At 39.9% G+C, this 16,239-nt stretch overlaps 1 protein-coding gene across 1 annotated transcript in view; it reads left to right on the top strand.

The window, feature by feature from the left end:
• Positions 1–2,380: 2,380 nt before the first annotated feature.
• POU6F2 (POU class 6 homeobox 2) overlaps positions 2,381–16,239 on the top strand; it is a 307,800-nt gene continuing 293,941 nt past the window's right edge. The window contains exon 1 of the mRNA XM_040549009.1: positions 2,381–2,551. The gene's annotated coding sequence lies outside the window, so the exon portion shown is untranslated. The remainder of the gene's footprint in view (positions 2,552–16,239) is intronic.

Below are 16,239 nucleotides of genomic sequence, written 5' to 3'. Positions count from 1 at the left end.
AAAAATTTCGGCTGGCAAATCCCACTAGCAAAGTGTCTAAGTTTTCCCTTAAAATTACTGCAAAGCTATATATGCAAAATATGAACAAGAGTATTTCAATTAAGTCACATAATTCAAATGAAATATTTGTACAGTTATAATGTGTTTTCCTTGTAAATATGTACAATAGCCTGTTTAGTTATGAAAACAGCTAAGGTTTACATAACTGTAAAAACACATTTTGTAGATGAGGTTCCTTTAGTGTGACCTGTGCACTTCTGCACTGTTTTCATAATTGTATTTGACAACATAGATACTATTTTATCATACTTCTTTCTGAATATTATATCTGATATATAATGTGCTTTGGTTTCCTGAAAGGAAAGAAAAAAAATATTACAGGCCAAATTCCAGAAAACGCATACTTGATTTCAATTTTTTTTTTGGGGGGGCGGAGGAGATTTTAAAGAAAAAATTAACTTTGAATTTAGTACTTACTATCTTTGATGGGAGGAGAAAATCTTCTGAAACTTCTTTAGCTTTTCTTTAGCATTACTTACAATTGCAACTATATATAAACTAATGCATGATTAGTAATAGAATACTACCATATTGAAGGAAAAGTAGGAATAGGTGGCTACTACAGAACACTTATGTGGAGCAGGGTGATACATATAGGGAAACAATTAATTGTCAACAAGGAGGTGTGAAAAAAAAAGAAGAAAAATAGAGATGCAGAGAGAAAGAGGAGTATAGCAGCTATAAAAAATATGTTTTACTTAGGCTGAAAATTCCAATTGTTTTTTAATATGTTTGTTACAGTTTTATATAGTGATCCAGCAACCATAGACCTTACAAAAGTTGAAAATTTAGAATTGAAGATAATAAAAATACCTCCACATTACATCTTTTCTCTTCAACTTTATCTATTCAGCAGTTGTTCAAAATAGAAGCTTGTAGTAATGGTGCAATATATGGGGTTTAAGCAGGTGTAACCACTTAGAGACAAGTATAAAAACAGGGCTTGAGCCTATCATTTTTATGTTCTTTATCACATTTTGCAAAAAACTTTTAGTTGTTTCTACTATTAATGTTAATTGCTTAAGTTTAGCTTTTCTGTCCTAACTCAAGACAGGCATAGGAGTTGTGTAGTGACTAGTTAGCACCTATGATGTTTCAGATAAAGGCTACAAAATCAAGAACAAGCCTATAAAGCTATACGTAAAACTGACTGACTCCCAAACTTGTTCTGTTAATAGAGGCATTGCTGCCTGTAGTAGTCTTCCCCTCCTGATGTGATTTAATGATCCTTTTGAAATTGCTTTTGTAAAAGGCTCTTTATTTTTTTGGTTAGTATCCTTCTGCTTTGGGTTAGCTTCTGCTTGGTAAAAGCTACCTTGGATACTCACAGCTTCTGTGGCTGTGTTGTATGCAATACTGAGTAAGGTTAGGAGGATAATTATATATTTCAGGTTCTCCGTTCATGTTTTTCATCTAGTAAAGGCCTCCCTTCCAGGCAGCAGGAAGGAGAAAAACTTCTATTATTTGACTGGCTGCCTTAAGTTTTGCTGAAATAATGTAATCTTTTGTTTTTGTAAATGAGCATGAGGTAAATCTGTGAGAATGGGTTTCATGTGCAAGCTCACTTAGGTACCAGGGGCCTGGATTTGTATCACTAAATTGCTTTACGCTGTAGTCCTGGGTCTGTACGCCTGTGCTCATGGACAGTTATTAAAGGTATTTGGACAGCAAATACTAGGTATGGAGACTCAAAATTTGGTTCTTTACCTCAAGGGCGTGGAGAATGTAGGACATGCAATTGCAAAATATATGGCAAATTTTTTAGTGTAGGTAATTTTTTTTCCTAACACTTCCACATTTGCAAGCCTGTGCAGTGCTGTCACCTTCTTTACTTGTTATGCTATAAAATGTTAGGCCCAGGGGTTTGTTTGTAGCATTTACCTGGTGACTTCTTGGTCATTGGTAAGCTTATTCATATGTATAACTCTTTTAAACTTGTATAGAAAAGCTAAGAAGGTATAGGAAGCACAGGCTGACCTGGTAGATCTTAATTGCACAAAGATGTGTAAGATATTTACATCAGATGAGGTAAAAACATTTATACAGCGAGGGATCTGCTCCCTGAGGGATAGAGAGCAGGGCAGGCCCAGCCTGAGGCTGCCTGAGCCCAGGCCCCAGTGTGGGGCAGTTGTGAGGAGGAAGGTAAGATGTCCTGCTGGGACACTGGCCACTGGTGGGCTTGGAGAAGAGCTGCAGCATTGCTGGAGTAGGGACTGAGGGTGCCAGGTGAGGCTGGTCAGAGTAAGTGGGGCCTGTGGCAGAGGAAGCTCAAAGTAGTCAGCTGTGAGACCAGCCTGGGGCTTGCAACCCTGTGCCGAAATGGGAAGGCTGAGTGGACTCATGTAGGTTTTGTTGTGTGGTACACAGTGTATACTTTCTGAACCTTTTAAAACCAAAATCCTGAATCATGCTGAGCTTGGATTCAAGACCAAATTTTGAGGGGGAATGAAAATCTGGAGATGACTGAAGACAGAGCGAGAGAGCAGAGGAGGTAGGTAAACGTCCTCCGTGTGAGTGCCCTCAGCAGTAGGGAGTTGACTTGCTGGAGGCAGGGTAAGCTGCACTATTCCCCCCTCTCCTTTCTCTGTCCTGGTGCTGTTTTGTGACTGATACCAGACATGCAAAATCATACTGGGGCCCAAATAAGGTGGTGCTGAGTCTGCCTTGAGCTATTGGGACCTATTGGCAAAGCAACTGCAGGCTTGGTTTTAATGCTGTGTCTTGAGGGTGTTCTGGGCTTGTGCTGCTCTTGGCGTTTCTCAGCTCAGGTACGTATAAACACAGCTGCAGGGATAGGTACTCTTTGTGTATCCCTGGGCTAATGCTAATATTGTTGGATTGCGGGGTATCTCTTAGTACCCATGAAATAACTAGTAAATATCACGTTGATTCTAATAGGGTCAGGGTTTGTTGCATATGTCTGTCTGAATTTTTTAAAAACTGGTTAAGAACAACAAAAAGGTTAGTGTGTTTCAGCCAGGAGTTTCCATCTTGTGATAACTGGTCCTATGTTAAGGCCCAGGTCTTAAAATTGCACGAGAATAGACTCAGGTGCAAGAATCCAGTTACTTAGTGTCCTAAGAGCTGACAAGAAGTTATAAATAATAATCAGAAATGAAGGGAAAAAATGTATTTAGCTAGGCCTTCCAAAACTTTGCAGTTGTGATGTGCTTTGGTATATCTGTTTACTAATGGCAATGAATGATCAATGAACCCTTTCATTGATCTCAAATATAAGGTAAATTGATTGGTGTTCTTGGCAAGTTTCTCGAAGTTGAGAGACAGTGGGAGAGGATTAAGCATGGTTACAGCTTCACCGAGTTTTAATTTTGCAGACAAGGCTCTCTGTATGAGATGCACGGGGAAGGCTAGAGGAAATGTGATAGTTAAATTCATCTGTGTTACGTTGAGGGGGAAGCTAATTGCCTGTGGAGTGTAGGCAATCTATGAGCTGCTGCAGACTCTGTTGTGAACAGGCTTTGGTTGGGAAATATTTGGGCAATCATTGTTAAAAGATTATAATTTCTTTCTGAATGGCTTCCTAAATCAGAGTTATGGAATACAGATCAGAGACCTATAATAAATATGTAGTCTGTACTTCATCATGTAGTACAAATTTAGAAAAAGTGTTTGGTTTATTTTTCTTTGTTTTTGTACTGTCTGACTTTCCAATGGATTATTGTTTAGAGGTGTGGTGCTTTTACCTTGCTAGGCAGCTGAACTCCACCACAACTGCTCTCTCACTCCCCCACCTCAGAAGAGGAGGGGAAGAAGAAAATGAAAGAAACAGTTCACAGGTTGAGATACGGATAATTTAGTTAAAGGAAAAATAATTATTAAGGGAAAATTATTAATTAATTTAACAAAAGGGAAAGGGGAATAGGGGAAAACAAAACAAACAAAAAATCAAAGGCTGTGTGGAAATGCAGAGGAAAGAAATTACTCTACTTCCCACCAACGAGCAATGCTTGACCATGTCCTTGAAGCAGAGCCTCAACGCATGTAGCCATTGTTCAGGAGGACAGACGTTTCACTATGAGAGCCCACCCCTCCCCTCTTCTTCCTTTTTCCACCTTTTATTGCTGCATGTGACATCATATGGTATGGAATATCCCTTTGGTTGGCTTAGGTCAGCTGCCATGGCGATGTTCCTTCCTCACCTCTTGCGTACCTCCAGCCTGCTGGTTCTGGGGGAGGTTTGGAGGGAGTCCTGATGCGGTGCCAGTATTGCTTAGCAGTAGACACAACACTGGTGTGATACCAATGCTGTTCTAGCTACAAGTGCAGAGCACAGCTATGTATGGTCTGCTGCAGGGAAAGCTAACTCCATCCCAGCCAGAGCCAGTACAAAAGGTTGAGGAAACAGTTTCAAGACTGGATTTTTTTTTGATAGGTAGCAATACATCTTTCCCCTTAAGTAAAAAATGTAAAAATCACAGATGAAAAAGTAGAACATCAATACAGAGTTTTGAAAACTGCTTTTTAAATGAGGAACAAAAATAATGATTCCACCAGTGCATACAGGGTTATGGGTTTAATTTTTACTTTTGTAGTGGGTTCTTTTTCCTGACACCTAGATGAAGGTTTTGACATTTCAACAGCAAAGATAAGAAAGCCAGGGTGTAGAGATGCATTCTGTTACCTCAGTTCTCATAGTACCACTTACAAAAGTCCTGTTAGCTTAAACAGAATCACAGTCAAGGAAAAACTGAATAATCTTGAGAATCCATAATTTGCTGTCCTGTGTCAAGCATTTTGCATTATATTGGTAACAAGCTTTCTTCTCAATAGAAGGTATGTTGGGCTTCCTACAATTAGCCTTCCCTATGACTGTTTTTTTGCTGTTTACTTGTAGAGGGCTTCTACATCAAAGGTTTTTATTGTTGGATAATATTGTGTCAGCATGTCTGCATTTGTCTTAAAGAATCTCTCTTTAGTATACTTGTACATTCCGAAGTGTTTCACAAACGCAATGTTCTGCTGCTTCTGAGCCCTTCAGTTGCCTGTAAGATGAAATGGAAAATACATAGTTGAGCCTAGTCACTTTACATGGCAGTGTATATATGGAAGTAGAGAGTGTATTATTACAAATAGAGTTTAAGAGGAAAGTGTACCAATTCTGATTTAGAGTTTGGCCAGAATACCCACTACTATAGGCCAGCAGGGGAAAAAAGTAGTTCTGCAGCTGCATCAATGCAGGCTGTTTTACCATGTTTCTCTATTAGGTAGTATATGCTCACATGTTAACACTTGTGCTTAGGAATACGGGGTTGTGTTTGGCCTCTGAAGCACCTGTATTCAGGCGTCTTCACTGGGTGAACTTTCCAATCTAGGAGATTGTTCTCCCTCAGGTACTTTCCCCAGGTGCTCCATCAGTAGAAGGAGCTCAGGTGTACTAGGATTACTTCACATCCAGTCTTTCTGCAGTTCACAGTAAGCACTAATTCATTTCATATTTGCTTGTTCCTAGCAAAATCTGATACAATAGCCCACTCCACTCCTGTATCAAACAAGATGGAGAGAGCTAGATTATAAAATAGGATGCAAATTTATTCCAATTGACTTAATACATAACCTTTTTGTGTTCAAATTGCATGCTGCACACAGGGATGTAGTTCTGACACTGCTGCTAAACATGCTGTTATCAGTATTGCTAAACAGGCCTTTATCATGAGCACCGGCAGACCAAGTGTAAATACTAATTAGGGCCTAATCCAAAAAATCTATTGAAGTTTGTGGCGAGATTCAGTGGGCTTTGGATGTATCCACTATTTCAGCAGAGAAATGCCTCTTCAGTTGAGAAATGATCTTGCTAATGGGACAATTTTGTTTACCTGAGTTCTTCACTGTTCCAAAGTTCTTCTGTTTTTACCTTTCTAGAAATAATGTGTAATCTCTTTAACAAGTATGAACTGACTACAAAGAAGCAGCAGCAAAACCTACTGTACTGCATAAAGAATGTCATAATGGAGACCTACATGTATAAATAAAGCACAGGGCATCTATCCAAATCTACCGTGTTGTGAAGCTACAAACTCTGTTAAGCTTGTTTACAGAAGGCTGTGGGCAAGGGATGAAAATCCTGGCTTCACTGGAGTCAACAGGAACTTAGTCATTAGCTGATATCACCCAGAGAGTTTATGGTAGTTATGAGTACAGAGAGTCAGTGCTGAGGAGAGAACAATTCCAGATCTGCTGTCATGGATCTTGATGGACTGAGATTATGGAAAACTTTCTACCTTCAAAAACCTGTGTATTAAATAATATATTACATGTACCATGGAGAAAATTCAAAAATAACTGCTGCAAAACCTGGACATATGTTCATTGTCAGTGGTCCAAAGAGCCTCGTCTTCCACAGACAAATCTTTATTATTTTTCCCTTTTTGCTTTGCAGTAATAACTGCACTTCACCGTATCCTTTCACTGCTTCAGGAGGGACAAGAATATTCCACACAAGATTCCTGTTAAATATTGCGCTTAGTATAATATTCAATACAGTGGTTTAATATTAATGCTGTATTGTAGTATTAATACACACTTCCTTGAAATGAGTACAGTAAGACCCTGTGGTACTTAAAAGTAACTATGGCAGCAGACCTTAAATGATGTATTGTCAGGCTAAAGTGTATCTCTTTCATTAAGTTTTTCTAGTTATAGAACTTTAAAGCCCTGCTTGCATGGGAGAAGCCTCACTAAACAGTGATGCTTCTCACGTTCTTAAAGTATAGGGTGTGCTTTGGGCCTTTGCTGGAATATGGCCTGACCTCTGACCAGGCAGATGAGGTCAGCATGGGAATCTCCACAGCAGACTGCATGCAGTAGTCTTTTTTCTGTTCTGTTTAAGTACATAATCACCCTTAGCAGCCTGAGCACGCCTTTGGGATTGATGTTGAGTTGTCCCAATGTCATTTGACTAGCATAAACAGAAAATCCCATGGGAATAAATGCAAGTGATGCGTTTGTTTCTACAGAACGTCTAAGAATATCTGTCTACCTGTTTGTAATGCCATCTATGCCAACTAAAAGACATACTCATCTAAGATGCTGGCTGTATATAAGCTTCCAGACAGACTTCAGGATGCTTACAGTCCATACCCAAGTAGGAGGTAGTTGAACCTTATTACATTGATTGAATTTCTCTGAAGAGAAAGATACTTCTTTTCAAGATCAGATTTAAATACATCTTGGTATTTTTTTCCTTCCCCTCAGAAGTGTGTAATTTTCATCTGATTAAAAAAAAGTTGTTGCTGCACTAATGGAAATTAGCACTTCTCCCAATTTTTAGGGATTAGTGTAGAGTTAATGTTACCTGAAAGGATATTAAATCATTACAAGCCTCCCCTTAATGAGATACTTGATTCTTTTCTATTTCTTAATTTTTAGATTTGGAGGCCAATATAAAACTCTAGCATATTTCTAGTAACTGGAGGAGTGTTGTATTATTATGTTTTAATGGAAGAATTGCCTTGGACACCTCCATCTAAATAACAGAAAAACCTTTAAAGAATTTTTAGTTTTCCAGATGTACTCTCATGTTTCATGAATCTTGTAATTTTGAGTCAGGAAGTTTTCTCCTGCAGCCTATGATTATTGATAGACTCTTCTTAATATGTATCTGTGTATCTTCTGATACTTAATTTCTAGTTTGATATTCATCTGCTCTGACTTAGGCATCTTGAAAAATATACATCAAAGTCTGAACTGTTTTAAGCCTGGTTTCTGTATATGTATATAAAGGAAGGCAAGGACAGTAAGCTACACTGGAAAGTCTTATTGAACTGGGTTAACTTTTAAGACAGGAGGGTGAATTGTACTTTTCATTATATATCAGTTGTAAACAGAAATACTTGTTTAAAAAGCTGTATTTGAAATACTGGATGGCAGGTTAATTCTTGCAAGTGAATTTCCATAGCCTGTCATATTTTGGCTTAATAAAATTGTCCTAAGTGGTATACCAAAGTTGAGGGCTGGAAATGCATTAACTCTCCTCCATCTAAGGAGGAGAACAGGTGCTTCATAGCATAGTTTTATATTCAAATGGAAAAAAAAAAAATCTCACTGGAAATTCCTGTGTGTTTTTTATTTTATCTAAATCATCTGTTGTATGAGGATATAAATTTCCCTCCAACAAATGTTTTAAAAAATACCATGAAATTAGTATTCACAGAACAAGTACTGACTGTCCTGTAATTCTTAAATGAGTTGAGTAGTGGGGGAAAGGGAAGCATCTTGCAAAAAAAAGTTTCTCTACTATACAGAGCTCTTTTTTTCTTTCCTCGAGTATTAATTCATAGTAATCACAATGAAGTGATTATATATTACACTGTCAAGCACCATAAAGAAATTATCAGTGAATGGAGGCCTCTGACTTATCTGGCCTTGTCACCTGAAACACCTTTTGACCATTATTTTAAGAACATGTCAAGTGCTCTGTGTTCAAAAGTCATGTTCCTTTGTAGAGCCTGGAACTGGGCTCTCATGGATTGAGAATTACTACTCTGTCTTACAAGTTCTGGTCACGTGGTTCTTCACAACAAGAAGTTCTTTGCTATATATGCATAATGATGTCTGGATAAGGCTTGTTGGTTAGTTTTTAACAGTTGTCAGCAATGGCTGCTCTAATGTGTTTTACTGTTCTTTCTTTAGGCAAACTTGTATGAAATCAAAGGCGTTGATTTTCTGATGCTGGACTTGCTATGGTGTGTAATGATGAAGTAATAACAAACACAAATTTTTTATAGGCAATAGGTTGTGAAAATTCTTCACAGTAAAAAGTTTAACTCCTCTACTTGTAGTTCTCTAAATGTTTCCAGATTCCGTCCAGGCAAATATTTACTAGGGAAAAGAAGGCCTGGAAGTGCCAATATTCTCATTGTTTGTAGGTACCAGTGGCTGCTTAAAGGGAGCCTCTTTGCTCTCTTTTGGCTGTCCAGTACCACAGAAGGTTTGTCAAAGCCGTGATCTTTCAAAGGGAACCAAGGTGGTGCTGGTGCTGTGCCAGAGGAGTCCAGGATGAAATCTCTTAGGAGATCCAGGAGGCCTCTGGCAAAGTCCTAACATCACTATATGAAGTTGTGCCCCTGTAAGGGGCCCCATGTGGAAACATGCCTCTGAACCAGGTGCTAAAGGAGCAGGATGCTTTGCCATCTTCCTCCTGCTTTTACCGTGCTTGCATTGGCACTACTTCTTGGCACCGGTGTCTGCTGTATCCCATCAGGAAGTAATGGGAGTTTACAATGACCCTCAAAAGATGAGGGGCTTAAATTTGTTCTTTTGCTATCTTGTTTCTTATTGTGCAGCTGCAAGCAAAAGGCAGGGTCCTGCTTGCATCTGGTAGGAAGCAGCTAAAGGGTAACTGAAAATTGGTGGTCTTAGTTTTTGAAGTTGAAATTAATTTCTGGGCAGAAGGGCCTCCTAATCAAGTAACTACCTGTATTTTTTGTTGTTTTGAGGGGGTAAGTGGGAGACCTCAGTCATGTACATTGAATTGTCACATGAGACTGAATTAAATTGCTTACATTTTAAATGGGGAGATGTGTTTTGAGTCTGGTACTTAGCAGGATAGTATTGCAGTAAATACGTGCATGCTTAAGTGTCACATGTCTGTGATTGCATGTTTTCTGAGTAGTTTTTCATAGTATCACCCCTGAATATTGTTTCTCAGAGTTCTTCAAAAGGTATCAAAAATTCAGCCAGTGAAGATGTTCAGTTCAAGTCTGTCGCCTACATATTACGTTATAGGTTTAAAATTGGTTGTGGAGATGAACACCAAAACCAAGACAGTCTCCCTGCCCAAAATTTGACCAACTTAGTATAATGTAGGAGAGGAAATGCTCTGAATTGTGAAACCTGCTCTGAGGCAGGATTAATTGAAACCTCAGATGTCAGTATGGCACAACTACCAAACGTATTGCCTCATCATGAACAGTACTGTCAAGTGACAGACCTATTCTATAGGGAACACCCTCCCCAAAAGAAAAACCTTCAGCTTCACAGGGTTGAATAAATATATATTTTTTTGTCTCCTGTCTCATGTCTGGAACCTCTTGAAGTGTGGATAGCAACTTGACAACAGGCCTCTTGCAGCCAGATCATGTTTTTTCTAAATAGGAGACAAAGCAAAGCAAATTTGGGGTATTTTTTTCCCCCAACTGATTTTGTGAACTGGCAACTCATGTGACAGGGCTGGCTTTTCTGTTCCATGCTGTGCTTTGTTTCCCCATGGTGGGACCCTATGAGGCATGGTAGGGGTGCTCCAGGGTGGCCCCTGAGCTGGCCCAAGGGCCTGGGGCTGTTGGGGCCCCAGCGAGTGGGAGCAGACCAAGGGGAAGTGGTCAGGCGAGGGAAAGGGGGCATTTTGTCAAGCAGAGCTATTGGGAAGTGGATCTAACAGGTGCCATTGGGAGAGCTGAGATGAAGTTTGGTCACTGCAGAAGAAATGGATGACAGGAGCAAGTGCCACAACCAGGCTGGGTGGCTTGAGCATTGCAGGATGGACACAGGGAGGTCAGCCAGCTCTTGCTGTGGCTGTGGTGGAAGGTCCTGTGCCTCCCCGTGCCCGTGGGCTGCTTGCTGTAGCCCCTCGCTTCATCTGCTGTCCCTCCTACTGTCAAAGTATTAAAAGGTTACAAAAATATATATAATAAAGCCCCTCCTCCCCTTGATCTATCCTATGCTGCTCTCTAGGAGAGCAATGTGTCCAACTTTGGCAGCTCTTAATTTCAGGCCCAAGATAAAGGAGCCAGTCTGAAACATGACAATGCAGATTGGAGGCCTCGTCATTTAGGGTCTGCTAGCTTGTGTTTTCCTCGGGGTCTGTGCTGTGTTTTCTACCTGTTTGGACATGAAGAACTGCACAAAGCCTATACTTCTAGGCAGAGCACAGATAATGGTGCTGCAACTGTTTGCAAAGAAAATGTCTGCAGTGGGATTAATTCTGTTACCGCTATAGAGTGGCACACGTGAGCCTGTGCAATGGGTCTAAGGAGCCCTGTCCTGCTTGGAGTGACCTACTGAGCTTGAATCTACATAATCTACAATAAATTGTTTGCTTGTGCTGTAGAGCACTTAACTATATAAAATTTATGTCACTAAAAGGGGGGGTGGGGGGAACAACAACAACAAAAAACACGATTTTCCTGTTCTCCATTCCATTTCCTATCTCTTATCATTTTAAAATATAAATGTGGATTGACTGGATCCCAGCAAAGTTCTGGCTGCTGCATGCTATTAATGTCCAGATACGATTTTCTCCTGGGATTTTTCTGTACGCTTAACTGAAAAGAACAAACCCTGGCCTAAGCTGGTCCTTCTTCACTTCTAATTCCCCTTGAAGAACAGTTTTCTTCCACCGCTTCTTGCGCTACAGCAATAAGTTCAAGCTCAGTCACCTATCTCCATAAACTGGTGGCAGGATAAAGCAGAACAAAAGCATGGTATTTCCAGTAAGGGGCTTAAAATCTCAGTTTCCATCATGAAGAATCCAACAGGAGAGACACTGTATTAAAATTGTTAGGGGTGCAGTAAAAATTCCGTAATGATGTGGTACCTGAACAACTGAAAGCTGCTAAGAGCTTTATAACACGGCAGCAAAACTGATCTGTGCTGTGGCATATTAATCAGGATTGGTGTCTGAGGTGCTCTGGCATTATGTACCAGTGCAAAGAGAGGGGGGTTGTTTGGAAGATGGTGGTCCCTACTGGACGGGCTGGAGCACAGATGCCTGCAGATGGCACCAGCTGGGTAGACGTGAAATGATTAAAGGAGAATGCTCAAGCTTTATTTCACTGTGAACTTTTTCTCAATGTACATGCTAATTATACTGAGTAACGAAAGAAAAGCTTTCTTTAGCAGTGTCTCCATTCCACCCTGCCAAAGTAAAAGGTATCTGCTGGCAGGATCTTCTTTCATGTTGTATCTGTTAGGCAGAATATTCTGAACTGCACAGAGTGCTGTCTGTGGTCACACCGTGCAACCTCCTGACCATATCTGCCCCCTTCCAGAGCACAGGGATCAGGATGGTTCTCCATTTTCGTCTGCAGCAGAAAAGGCTCAAGGTGAGACAGAAAGAGAGAACAAATCCTGTAAGGTAATTCTGTCACTCACCTCATCTTCATAATCTTTCCTTAGCTTCCTCTGCCTTCTAACCCTGGTATTGATCGTGTCATAGGCTACAGTAAACCAAGGCGGGGGGCTGAAAACCTTTCCGAACAGCAGTTGCCAGTCTGCCTGTTGCAGCTTGAAGAAGAAAAGCATGCTGTGAAAACAATCAGTGCATTTGCTTTAGATCTAAGTGATTCCAACTAGGTCGATGCTTCATGCTGATGTGTTGAAAACATTTAAAAAATTTCTCAGAGTTGGATTTCAACTGAAACATTTCAGCATGTGTCTGTCTCTCTGAAGTTATTTTTCACTAATGTAGCAGACAACTGTTTTTTTTTTTTTTTTTTTTTTCCTTCCCACCCTAGCACAAAGCAATAGGGAAACTGGGCCTTTTGTCTGGACAGGTTTGTTTTGAATGTTCTTATGGGAGGAGGTGGTTTTTGTTTTGTTTTGTTTTGTTTTTTCTTCCATAAACTGAGGCTCTTGCAAATTGACTTTAGAGGAGTAGTAGTTTATTTCATGAAGGGAAAAAGAGGTAATCATGGTTTTACTGAATGAACGAGAATATGGCTTTACTTACCCTGCTTTTGTTCCCTTCATTTGAATTTTCATTCAGAGGTAGGCTAGATCATTCACAAATACACTAAGGATATTTTATTTTCTAAAGCACAATTCTTTGTAATGTCTTTACTCTCAATATAATTGTCCTGATTCTCTCTCAGCTTGGGATCATAGAGCAAATGAAGCATTGCAAAAGGAAGCTATCTTCATCCAAATTAGTGTTTATTCCTTTTCCAGGAGTGGCAGGAACCCAGGACAACATTCTTTTATGGCAGGTGGTAGCACAATCAGTTTCTGAAGTGCTTGGAAAAGACCACAGAGAAACAGAATTTGCTATATAGTTTCTCTTACTTCTGTTGTTTTCTTGTTTTTTCTCTTGTGTTTTTTTGTTTTTGTTTTCCTCACATGCTCTGCTGTTGCTAGCATCTATAGGAAGCTGAACCAGGCAAAAAAACACAGAACTGCTGTCCTAGTTTGGAGCTGGCTGTTCAGTGGTCTCTATGGGAGCAGATCAGTAGGACCTCACCACTGCTTCATTGCGCTTTGGCACAAACTCCTGTTGTTTCATGTGCCCCTTTCAGAAACAAGTGCTCATCAGTGCCTGTTGTTCTCTTTGGGATGCCTCTTTAATTATACAGAATATAAATGTATATTAAATATGTGTTGGAATTTCTTTTTCCCCAAGGAAGTGAAGTTACCCGTGTGTTGTTGCCATCTTTGCTGCTTGCTTCAAATAACACAAAGAACATTCTTGCACTGTTCCAACAGGAAATAGAGAACAAATACTTGCCTTGAGGTATTTCTTTGAGTTTCAGGATACTAGCAGATAGAGATGTTCCAAAAAAATAGATATTTTGTTGAAAGAAAATAATAATAATAAAAAACTTTAAAAGCTGTATTTATCTGGGGAGAGGAATTTCCCTCCTCCCCGAACTATGCCTTTGCAAATGCAGTGTGTTGGGTACGTGGCACTAATGGATTTCATACTTGAGCATTTATTTCACCAAATATCATGCAGTGAACAATAGTTGTCATTTAAGCAGCTATAGTTTGCAACTGTGTAAGTCCTAGACATTAAAACTAGATAAGCCAGCATAGGGGGTGTAGATGAGAAATTCTGCAGTCTTACTGGCATTATTTCATTCATTCATTTTTAAAATGAACTCCATGGGGATGCTGTAAAAGTGCAAGTTATAATTTAAATGTACTATTAGGAGTCCTGTTTATAAAGAATGTATATACTTAATTTATATACTCAAGCTGACAGTTTACTTAGATACTTGATTCGTTTTTTTCCCTAGAGCACTGGGTAGAGTCTAGAGAAGGAGAAACCGTTAAGATTGTTGTAAGAAGCTTATGCCCGATAGGAATTTAGCTAGATCAGACTTTTCTGCCATGATCTAGTGTGGCTGTTGAGCAATGATGAAAACCTCTCCAAAGATAGGCTCTCCTCGTGGGAATTGTCCCACTGGTTTTGACAGGACTACATTTGTGAGGAACGGAAAGGGAGGAGGGTTGTTTTAGAACTGAGTTCTCGGTGGTCCAAATGAGTGATCTTCTAGTGTGGACTCATGTTTTTAAGTTGCAGTTGTTCACGTAGTACCAAAGTTGTTGGGAATTCACATCAGTGCCTATTCACAAAAACATGGGCTGTTCCAGTAAAGGCCATTGCATGTGTACTCAGTTCCCCCACTGAATTCAGTGGGCATGAATTAACATATGCATTTTTTTGTGGACTACTGAGGAAGTAGTTAAGGGTGACTTTGCCTTCTGTGCTTGTCACTAGAATGACGTTAGGTATTCTGCTGTGTCTTTGCCTTTTCCACTTATAAAGACTTCTTTAAACCACTTTTAGTGTAACCTTTCCACCTTCCATGAATTGTAAACAAAGTGGGTTTGAGGATCATTACCTCAAAAGGAATTCAAGCCAAAATTGTGGTGCTTCCCACATGCATGCTGACCTTCACCCTACTTTTCTTGATGTATTTTTTTTAAGGTTTTACACAGCATTTGCCATAATTGGAATTGACACTGGAAAGCCACAGAAGGCAATTCATTTAATCTGAGTTTGTTGTGAAACTGAAAACAGGGTTCTGCCTGAATTCTCTGTAGATTTCCTGGCAGGAAGTGTCTTGGTGTTTTCAAGTGAAATTTGTTCAGAAGGACCTTAAAGAAAGGGTCTTGCTTTGATCCATCTCTTACAGAAGTCAATGAAAGAGACTCCATTGATTATAATGAACACTGGGAAGCTGCCCCATTCAGAATTGCATGTAACTTCCACTTCTGGACAATTGCTTTTCTTCAATAGCAATCCAAGGAGAGATTGATGTAACCACACAGGGAAGAAAGACGGTGAGTAAGAGGGAGTTCATCCCCAAAAGTAACCGAATGAGGAGGGAGTAGAGCATGAAGATCGCTATGCTTGGTCATGTGCTCAAGTGATGGGTGCAAACAAACTGGCCGCATATTGAATTAGAAGAAAGAAATAAAGGGAGAACAAGTTTGTTAGATAGAGTTGGCTGTAGGGCTCGTCATTCTGTAATATTTTTAAACTTTGTTTTCAAATGCTTTTTGTGCTTACATGCTTTTACTGCTATAAATAAAGTATATCAATATATCCAGAGGGGGAGAGAGAGCCTGCATAATGCTGTCCAACAACTACCTGTACCTCTACCCTGTTGCTCTCTTCAAATTGTCTTCTTTGCATCATGGTAATATACTTTAAATTGCCTCAAATATTTTATGTACGAAGGTCAGACTACTAATGCCATGTATCCTATAAGTTTACATCGTTTCAACAGGCTTGTCTAGCTAAATTGTCAGCCAGGTCATATACTTGTGTCAGTTTCTTCGATACAGAAATCCCACAGTGTGCCCCTGAGTGATAATTGAACCAGATGGATGCTAAATAAGGCAATGAGAATAGGACCTAGTATTTCAGATGCAGCTCTACCATCTTTCAATGCATGTAGGTCACTTGCAATTATCATGAGGTATAGGAACCTGGAGCCAATGACATTCCACCTGCAGTGGTAGCCACCAAGCCAACAAAAGTCTAGGGTAATAAGTATGTGGGTCTTGTGTGATCTGTAAACCAAAATTAAAATGAAAAACTTGGTGGTCAAGACTGTTCCTACTGGGAGTGTCAGGGGTAGGAGAGCTATAAGAGGCAAGGTGCCAGCAGAGTCCTTTCACGCTTGTCCTCACTTGCAGGTGTTTCATAAAGCTCTGACTGGGTATCTGACGGCAAGCATCTCACAGCAAAATACACTCTCAGGCATAAATCCACTTTTCCCATGTACTAGGGATATGTAGTGAGACCTTTAACTCCAGTTACTGCAGGCTATCAAGGAGACCAGCTTTTGCTTGGTCAAAAAGTTTTTATGCCTCTAACGCACTAAAGTCAATGCAACACTCCTTTAGCAGGATTAGAAGCTACACTCTACTTCCCACTCCCCCTCAGCCCCTAAATTTGTCTCCATTTCTCTTTTTCCACCCAGTGTGCCGGGCTCA

This window comes from Cygnus olor, chromosome 2 (assembly GCF_009769625.2).
Source record: "Cygnus olor isolate bCygOlo1 chromosome 2, bCygOlo1.pri.v2, whole genome shotgun sequence".
NCBI classification, from domain to species: domain Eukaryota; kingdom Metazoa; phylum Chordata; class Aves; order Anseriformes; family Anatidae; genus Cygnus; species Cygnus olor.
This window is presented reverse-complemented; position numbering and strand designations above follow the sequence as displayed.